Below are 6970 nucleotides of genomic sequence, written 5' to 3'. Positions count from 1 at the left end.
TCTTGCACAGTAACAGTCAGAGTGTTTTTCTTTAGACTTTGATCACTGAACACAGTGATGACACACAGGCAGCACTGAACTGGTGGTGTTAAACATTAACAGGAAGACAGCACATTAACAGGAAGAATCTGAGCTGGGTTCAAACAGAAAGCGAGCTATTTTGGATACAGCAGTCACAGTTTTAGTTTGGGATGGAATGAGCAAGTCAGAGAGAAAACAGCAGAAGAGCGAAACAAAGACTGCATGAGCTCCTCGTGTTGCCTTCAGTTGCTTAGGAACCCCTGCCCTGCCCTGTGCCTACTGCAAGGAGCAGGTGTTGAGCTGGACCCAGGAGAGGGAGGAGAGACGCAACGGAGAGGGGAGGAGAAGAGGAGCAGCACTCACAGACCCACAGTCCCTCGAGACAGTGACAGACTGGAACCATAGACTTTGAGACGACTCACTCGCACAGTAGACACACCCAAAAAGACTGACGCACACTCTCTGTTTCCCCCATCAATCTTCCTCATTTGTTCAAAAGCACGGGCAAACACGCACATGCGATGTTGCAGTGCATTATTCCAGCTGAGTGCATGGGAGGTTATGTTTGTTTGGTACATCTTTATCCCTCCCTGGCTCCATCACTCAGTGATTACATAATGTCCCATACCCCCTTCCACCCAATTCATTGCTCTTTGACTTTCAATACTGCATCTGGGTACGCATCACAAACACACACACAGACCATGCTGCCGTGCCTCCCGCATCTTATGTAAAACAACTTGTGCAGCTTTGAAATTGCTTTAAATGTGAATTTGGAGTGCATGTGATGGAGGCATGGTTGCAGGGGTTTTATTTGTGCTCCGGATCTGAGCTCTCAAGAGCACTAACGGGATTGATGGTAACAGCGCATCAATATTCATAGTGCACCATTATGTTATGAAGAATTCATGAACCAGGAATGTTCCATGTTTCTGCCCTTTTCCGCCAGCAGACATGTTGCCCATCCTTTTTGTTTGAGGCCAAATTTGAATTCTCACCTTCTTGTACACTTTGGAGAATTTCAATTGCATGCTGTTCCTTCAAAGGGAAAGGTCAGGACATTATTTTGTAGATTAAGTCCACCCAGTGCTAATACACAAACAGGGCAGGACAACTTTAAAAAAAAATATGAATCATGAATTTTCTGAAGCTACTAAATCTACTGTAAACATTTGCATCCAGAAATAATGCTAAAAGGTGAGTCATATCGCAAATGAAAAGCTTAAATTAACATGCGTGCCCCTGGATGTTATCAGCGATCTCTTAAAAAGACACTCGTACCAAGCCCTGAGGCTCAGAGTGTGTTAAACAGATTGTGGCAGACATTCTAGGCCACCTTAGTATATGCTACATTGTGTTTGATCCTCTGGTGCTACTGTACACAGTCATGTTTTCTTAGTTTACACTGCCCCCTGGAGGAGAGACAGTAAATGAACCAACTTCTCACATGCATGCAGTTCAATTTTCTGAGCAGTCATTGTGATGGGTCTGTAGTAAAAACTGGCAGAATGTTAATTGGACTAAACTGCTGTGCACACATTAAATATTGGACTGTAATAACAATTCTTGTACCTCCTCCGCACTGACACTTTCCCAATAGAAAGTGCAATCTGGGCACACGTGCACTTTCAGTCTTGTAATAAAAAAAACTCCATGGTGAAAAATCGAATAACATCTTAAACGTTATTTATATGTTGTTAAATAAGAGGGAATCCCCGCCAATACTAATCTACGTCAACCCAGATCTGTGAGACATGCTGGGAGCATGTGTTCATGAGAGATAAAGACGTGTTTGCGTCCAGATGCCTCAGGGTGACTTGGTCAGACTACCACTCCCACAAGTAGTTAAGCATGGGCGCCAGCAGGTCAGCAAAAGTAGTGCGCCATAAATTCAGCTACTAAAGTGCTCATCGAGATTCCTTCACAATCTGTTCAGATCTGTTTGATGGTGATTGTTACTAAGGATGCCATGCATTTGTATGAGTCATTCACAAAATAATGTACAAACTTTTTCTAGAGATACAAAAAAATGCTCATGGTTGAGAAATAGCAGCCACTTTTTCGAAACAAGTAGAGAAACAATCGTGATAGAAAAGCATTTTAGACTGCAAAAACAAGGATGTAGAAGATACAGAGGGAGCCTGCACTAAGATCCCAGGAGGAGTGACATGTCAAATATAAATCATTGAGTATTAATATTTAACAGTCTCTTTAAAGACTGATGACTTCATAGAATCATTGCATAAATATAAATGAAATGCTTCCTTGCAGCTGAGAACAGCGTTGTTTAATTATGCTCTGCATGATCACATTCTCCTATGTTAAGGGGGACTCATTTACATATATATTTGATGAGGTACAATAAATCTTACTCTGAATGTAGTGTATGTAAAACATATATGCAACACCCTTCAAACAAGGCTGAATCAGATCATAACTCCACCTGTGAAGTTGTTTTCATAAAACTTAAATGGTGATTGATACTCACATTGCACCCACGTAGAGGGTCATTGTAGTGGGCGAGGACATCCCAGACCATGTCAAAGAGGGGGAAAAAGGAGTGTGTCAGTTTAGCAAAATACTTATTTTATCCATGTAACATAACTGAGTTTATACAATTCAAGCAAAAAGGTGGCAGCACATACAGAAAATGAGATGCAAAGCACTCAGGTAACCTCTGTTTTACAGAACAGAGTGCTTATCAAAAGGCTGTTGCACATAAACAAATACTAATTTTTCACATTAGCCTGAATCAGAGCATGAATAGCTCTTTAAAAGTGTAGCATTTAAGCTAGAGTTAGCATCTGCTCAACAGAAAAACAGAGCTAAACAGGTTACCCAAATAAGTCGCTAAAGTCAAAATAATTCATGTTTTACTCTAAATGTATACATCTGTTATCAACATAATAGAGACAGCTGCATAATTTACATATTTTCTGTAGGATAACGTACCTGTTTAGCTTTGATAATATTGTCTTGTTTATGTTAATTAAGCTAGGTGTCTGTGTTTATAAAATATTTAGGGCCCTTTATCTCTGGGCTCGCGACAGCAACCTCATAAAAAACCTTTGCTAGACATTTCTAATCATTTTAAACACGTACTCGTCAGACTGCAGTAAACTACGTGCCATGTTTTATATTTTTCAGGTAGGCTAACAGCACAAACACGGCTGACCTCGTCTCGTTTGACATAATCCCTCTAAATACGGAGCACTGAACTCCAGACGAACCGCCGCCGTCGCGAGCTCACGGGAAATGAAAAAGCTCGCAGTAAAAGGTGTGTAAATGTAAACGGCGTCTCAGTAGGCGAGTCATACCTGAGCAGACGGATGTCTCTTCCTGGGTGTCTCCTCCACCTTTAGTTTGTTGCCATAATCCCGGTGTTTCCCTCCGGAACAAGTTGGAGACTCTCTGTGAGGTTTCCACAGAGAGGCGGTGTCGCAGTTACAATGACGAAGCAGTAAGTAGTGATGGGTGGAGATCAGAGGTGGGAGAGTTACTTAAAAACCAGAGGTGGGAGAAGTAAAAGTAGCAAATACTCCACAAACAGCCCTGCATTCAAATATTTACTGAAGTAAAAGTATCCCTCAATAGTGTAAGCATCAAAATATAATTATCTAAAGTAAAAGTAGGTCTCCTGAGTGTGCAGAAAGGCCCATTTCACAATAATGTTTATATTAATATTAGGCTTTGTACTTTGATTATAGTCACTGCTGCATCAATGTGAAGGCTACAGTGGCTCAGTGTTGCAGCTTGTAAAGGTGGAGTTGATTTTGACAACTTCATATATGATAGCCTACTGCTATGTAGTGGTGGAAGAAGTATCCAGACTATTTACTTAGGCTAAGGAAAATTTGCAGTATCACCACGTCAAAATACTCTTTTGGTAAAAGTGGACCTCGTTGTAATTACCTTAGGCTACTGCTGCGTATGTTAACCCATGTTAATATAATTTATTAGCTGATTAATGTTTTGCATTAACAACATATGTAAATCTACTAAGTCACTAGTAACTTAAGTCATCAAATGAATGCAATGGAGAAAAAAGTACAATATTTTTCCAAAAATGTAAATGAGTAAAAGTATAAAATAGCATAAAATGGAAATACTTACGTAAAGCACAAGTACCTCAAAATTGCAATTCAGTAGTTATGTAGTTGAGTAAATGTAATTAGTTATTTCCCATAATTGCTGCTGGGTAGTTTAATCTGTAGTAAGACATAATCATATAAAAGTTGATTATATTTTGTATTAATAATATGAACAAACAAAGGAGCTAGAAAGTAAGTCTTTCAAATAAATGTTGCCTAGTGGAATAAAAGTACAATACTTGCCTCTCCACAGTAAAAAAATAGCCTATAAAGGAGGGGGAAAATGAATTATTCATGTAAATTACAAGTAGGCCTCCCTTAAAATTGTACTTATGTACAGTCATGGATGGATTAGTGAACAGACCTACTGGGCACAAGCCCAGGGGCACAAAGTGATTAGGGCCTTCATTTGAAAAATGCCACCCAAATTAACACAACCAGAAACAGACCTGAAAGTGACCCCAAAGAGATGTAAAGATACAGCAAAGACAAAAAATGCACAAATCAACCACAGAGAGATACAAATCGACCTAAAAAAGACAAAAAGCCACAAAAACATGCATAACAATGACAAACAGATGCAAAACTGCAAAAGAGAAACACCATCACAAAATCCATGTCTTGCTCCTATGTACAAGGCGGTGCCATTGTCTCATAATTCGCCAATGAGTAGAGTACTAACGTAAATGTATTTAGTTACTTTCCAGCACTGTTAAAAACCTCAAAGATTACTCACTACTTGTTATTTTATAAAGTAATGATATACTGGTTGTCTCTTAGAAAACGTGATACAACATTACCCATACACATGCCAATGCATCTCTGTTTGCCATTAGCTTACAGATGAGTCAGGTGCAGTATAGTTCCTGTATCACAGTGGTTGTTATCGGGTGAAGTAATCCAAACTGCCTTTTAACAGATGGGACGCACTGAAGGAGGCGTCAAGAGAATGGTGATCATGTTGTCACAAAGGATTCCTTAACAAAATGTGCTCAATGCAGAACAGGTGCAGCTCTCCTGCTCTATGTGTTTGACTGAATAGTCTCAGTATCAGGGTCCTTAGCATCAGAGGAATGTGTGGTTAGAGATTAAGCTTCTGTTCAGCTGCTGCCAACCATTTGTTAGTTCTAAAGTAAACAGTCATAATCAGTCTGATATCAGCAAAGTCAACCCCCGGTCTGTGGGGCCATTTCTGCAAATTATATTGGTGGCTCCACAGGGGGGTGCTGTTGTGAGTATGCATGTGTGGAAGTTGATTTGGAAATAGAAAATGTGACTTTATTTTTTTTTAGGAAACTCTTTGTAACAAAGTATATTTCTATAATCACCAAGGAACAAAACATGACCTAATTAAATAGGTACTGTGGCAAGTAGTTTGTGGGTAAAAATGAATTCTTAGTAATTTTGTGTTACTGGTTGGTTCATAGATGTTTATCTTCTTCATGCTCCTGGTTGATGTCATGTCAGTAAAGAGTAAGTGACTAATCATTACTTCCTTTTGAATACATATACAAGTATTGTTACTATTTTTGTGGCCACCTAAAATAAAGTGATGTATCCTTAAAGCTACTCTCTTTACAGAAAACAAAACAAAACAAAATAAAACACACACACACACACATATATATATAAATATATATTGCTCATTGATACTACACTTGGATGTTGGAAATGTGAGAAAATATTAGAAACATCTGCATATTTATGGATTCTGGATTTTTGAATGAGGAATAAAGAGATGATTAGAGGAATAATGTCAAGAATTTTAACACATTTTTTCTTTGTTTAAAATCGATATCAGACACAAAAAAGTTTTTTAAAAAAACATGTTAACATTTTATATACTCTTTACATTCCTTGTGGCCTTAACCTCTCACTTGTGTGTGCCCTAAATCAAAGTGGTGCATCAAGTGTTCAAGGCAGACACAAATCCTAACTATGGCTCTCTTTAGTGACCTTGAATATCTCCAGTAAAAGCAACATTAATTCCCAGAAGGTGCAGCTCTGTCTAGCATCTGCTGCAGCTGGAACATCTGTCTCATTGTTACCTAAAAACACACTGGCCATTTTTGGCACCGTCCCAGTAGGTTAGCCAAATATATCTGGCTTTAAAGGTATACTCAAATGATTTTGGATTGCATTTTCATAAATTTGGGGAACTTACAAGAAGTTTAAGGTATTCTGATTATTGTAAAGCAGCAAAATAAGGAAATGTTGGGTTTTCATCAGAAGTGACCTAACAGACTCCTGTATGGCTGAAAGCAAACATAAAACAATAAAGCAGATAACTTGAAGTACAAAGGGGATGCAGGAGATAAACTAAAATCAAAACCAGAAAGATTCAGGTAGAAGCTAAAAAAGCACTGAGACCTGAGACAGAGGTGAGTGGAGTCTGGCAACACACACGCTTGTTATAGGGGAGAAGGGGGGTTGGTAGGGGTTGGTAGGGGTTGGCAGCAGTCGGCGAAACATCACAGCTGCCTGCTTTGAGGCTGCTGGGCACCCTTTTGGCCCTGCTACAGGAAAGGGCTTTTTCTACCACAGCTTGGCACAGTTCGGCAGGTTAAAACTGACAAAGGACGCTCAAATCAGCATGGTTTGACTCAGTACAGCCAAATGTACCAATGGGAAAGGTCCAGTAGTTCCTATGTGAGCCAAGCTCCTACATGTCCCCTAGGCAATTCAGTGGCGTCTTTCGCAAGCTGAATAGTACTTCATTTATTATCATAGTTTGACAGATAGAACAAAAATACTGCCTTTCAACTTTCACAGTATGTTCTCACACTGCACCACTCATCCTTTATCAGGCTGAGCAGCCAGGATCCACCCAGCAGTGTGATGAACTTAACACACCAGAC

Source organism: Plectropomus leopardus, chromosome 7, assembly GCF_008729295.1.
Source record: "Plectropomus leopardus isolate mb chromosome 7, YSFRI_Pleo_2.0, whole genome shotgun sequence".
NCBI lineage: Eukaryota > Metazoa > Chordata > Actinopteri > Perciformes > Serranidae > Plectropomus > Plectropomus leopardus.
This window is presented reverse-complemented; position numbering follows the sequence as displayed.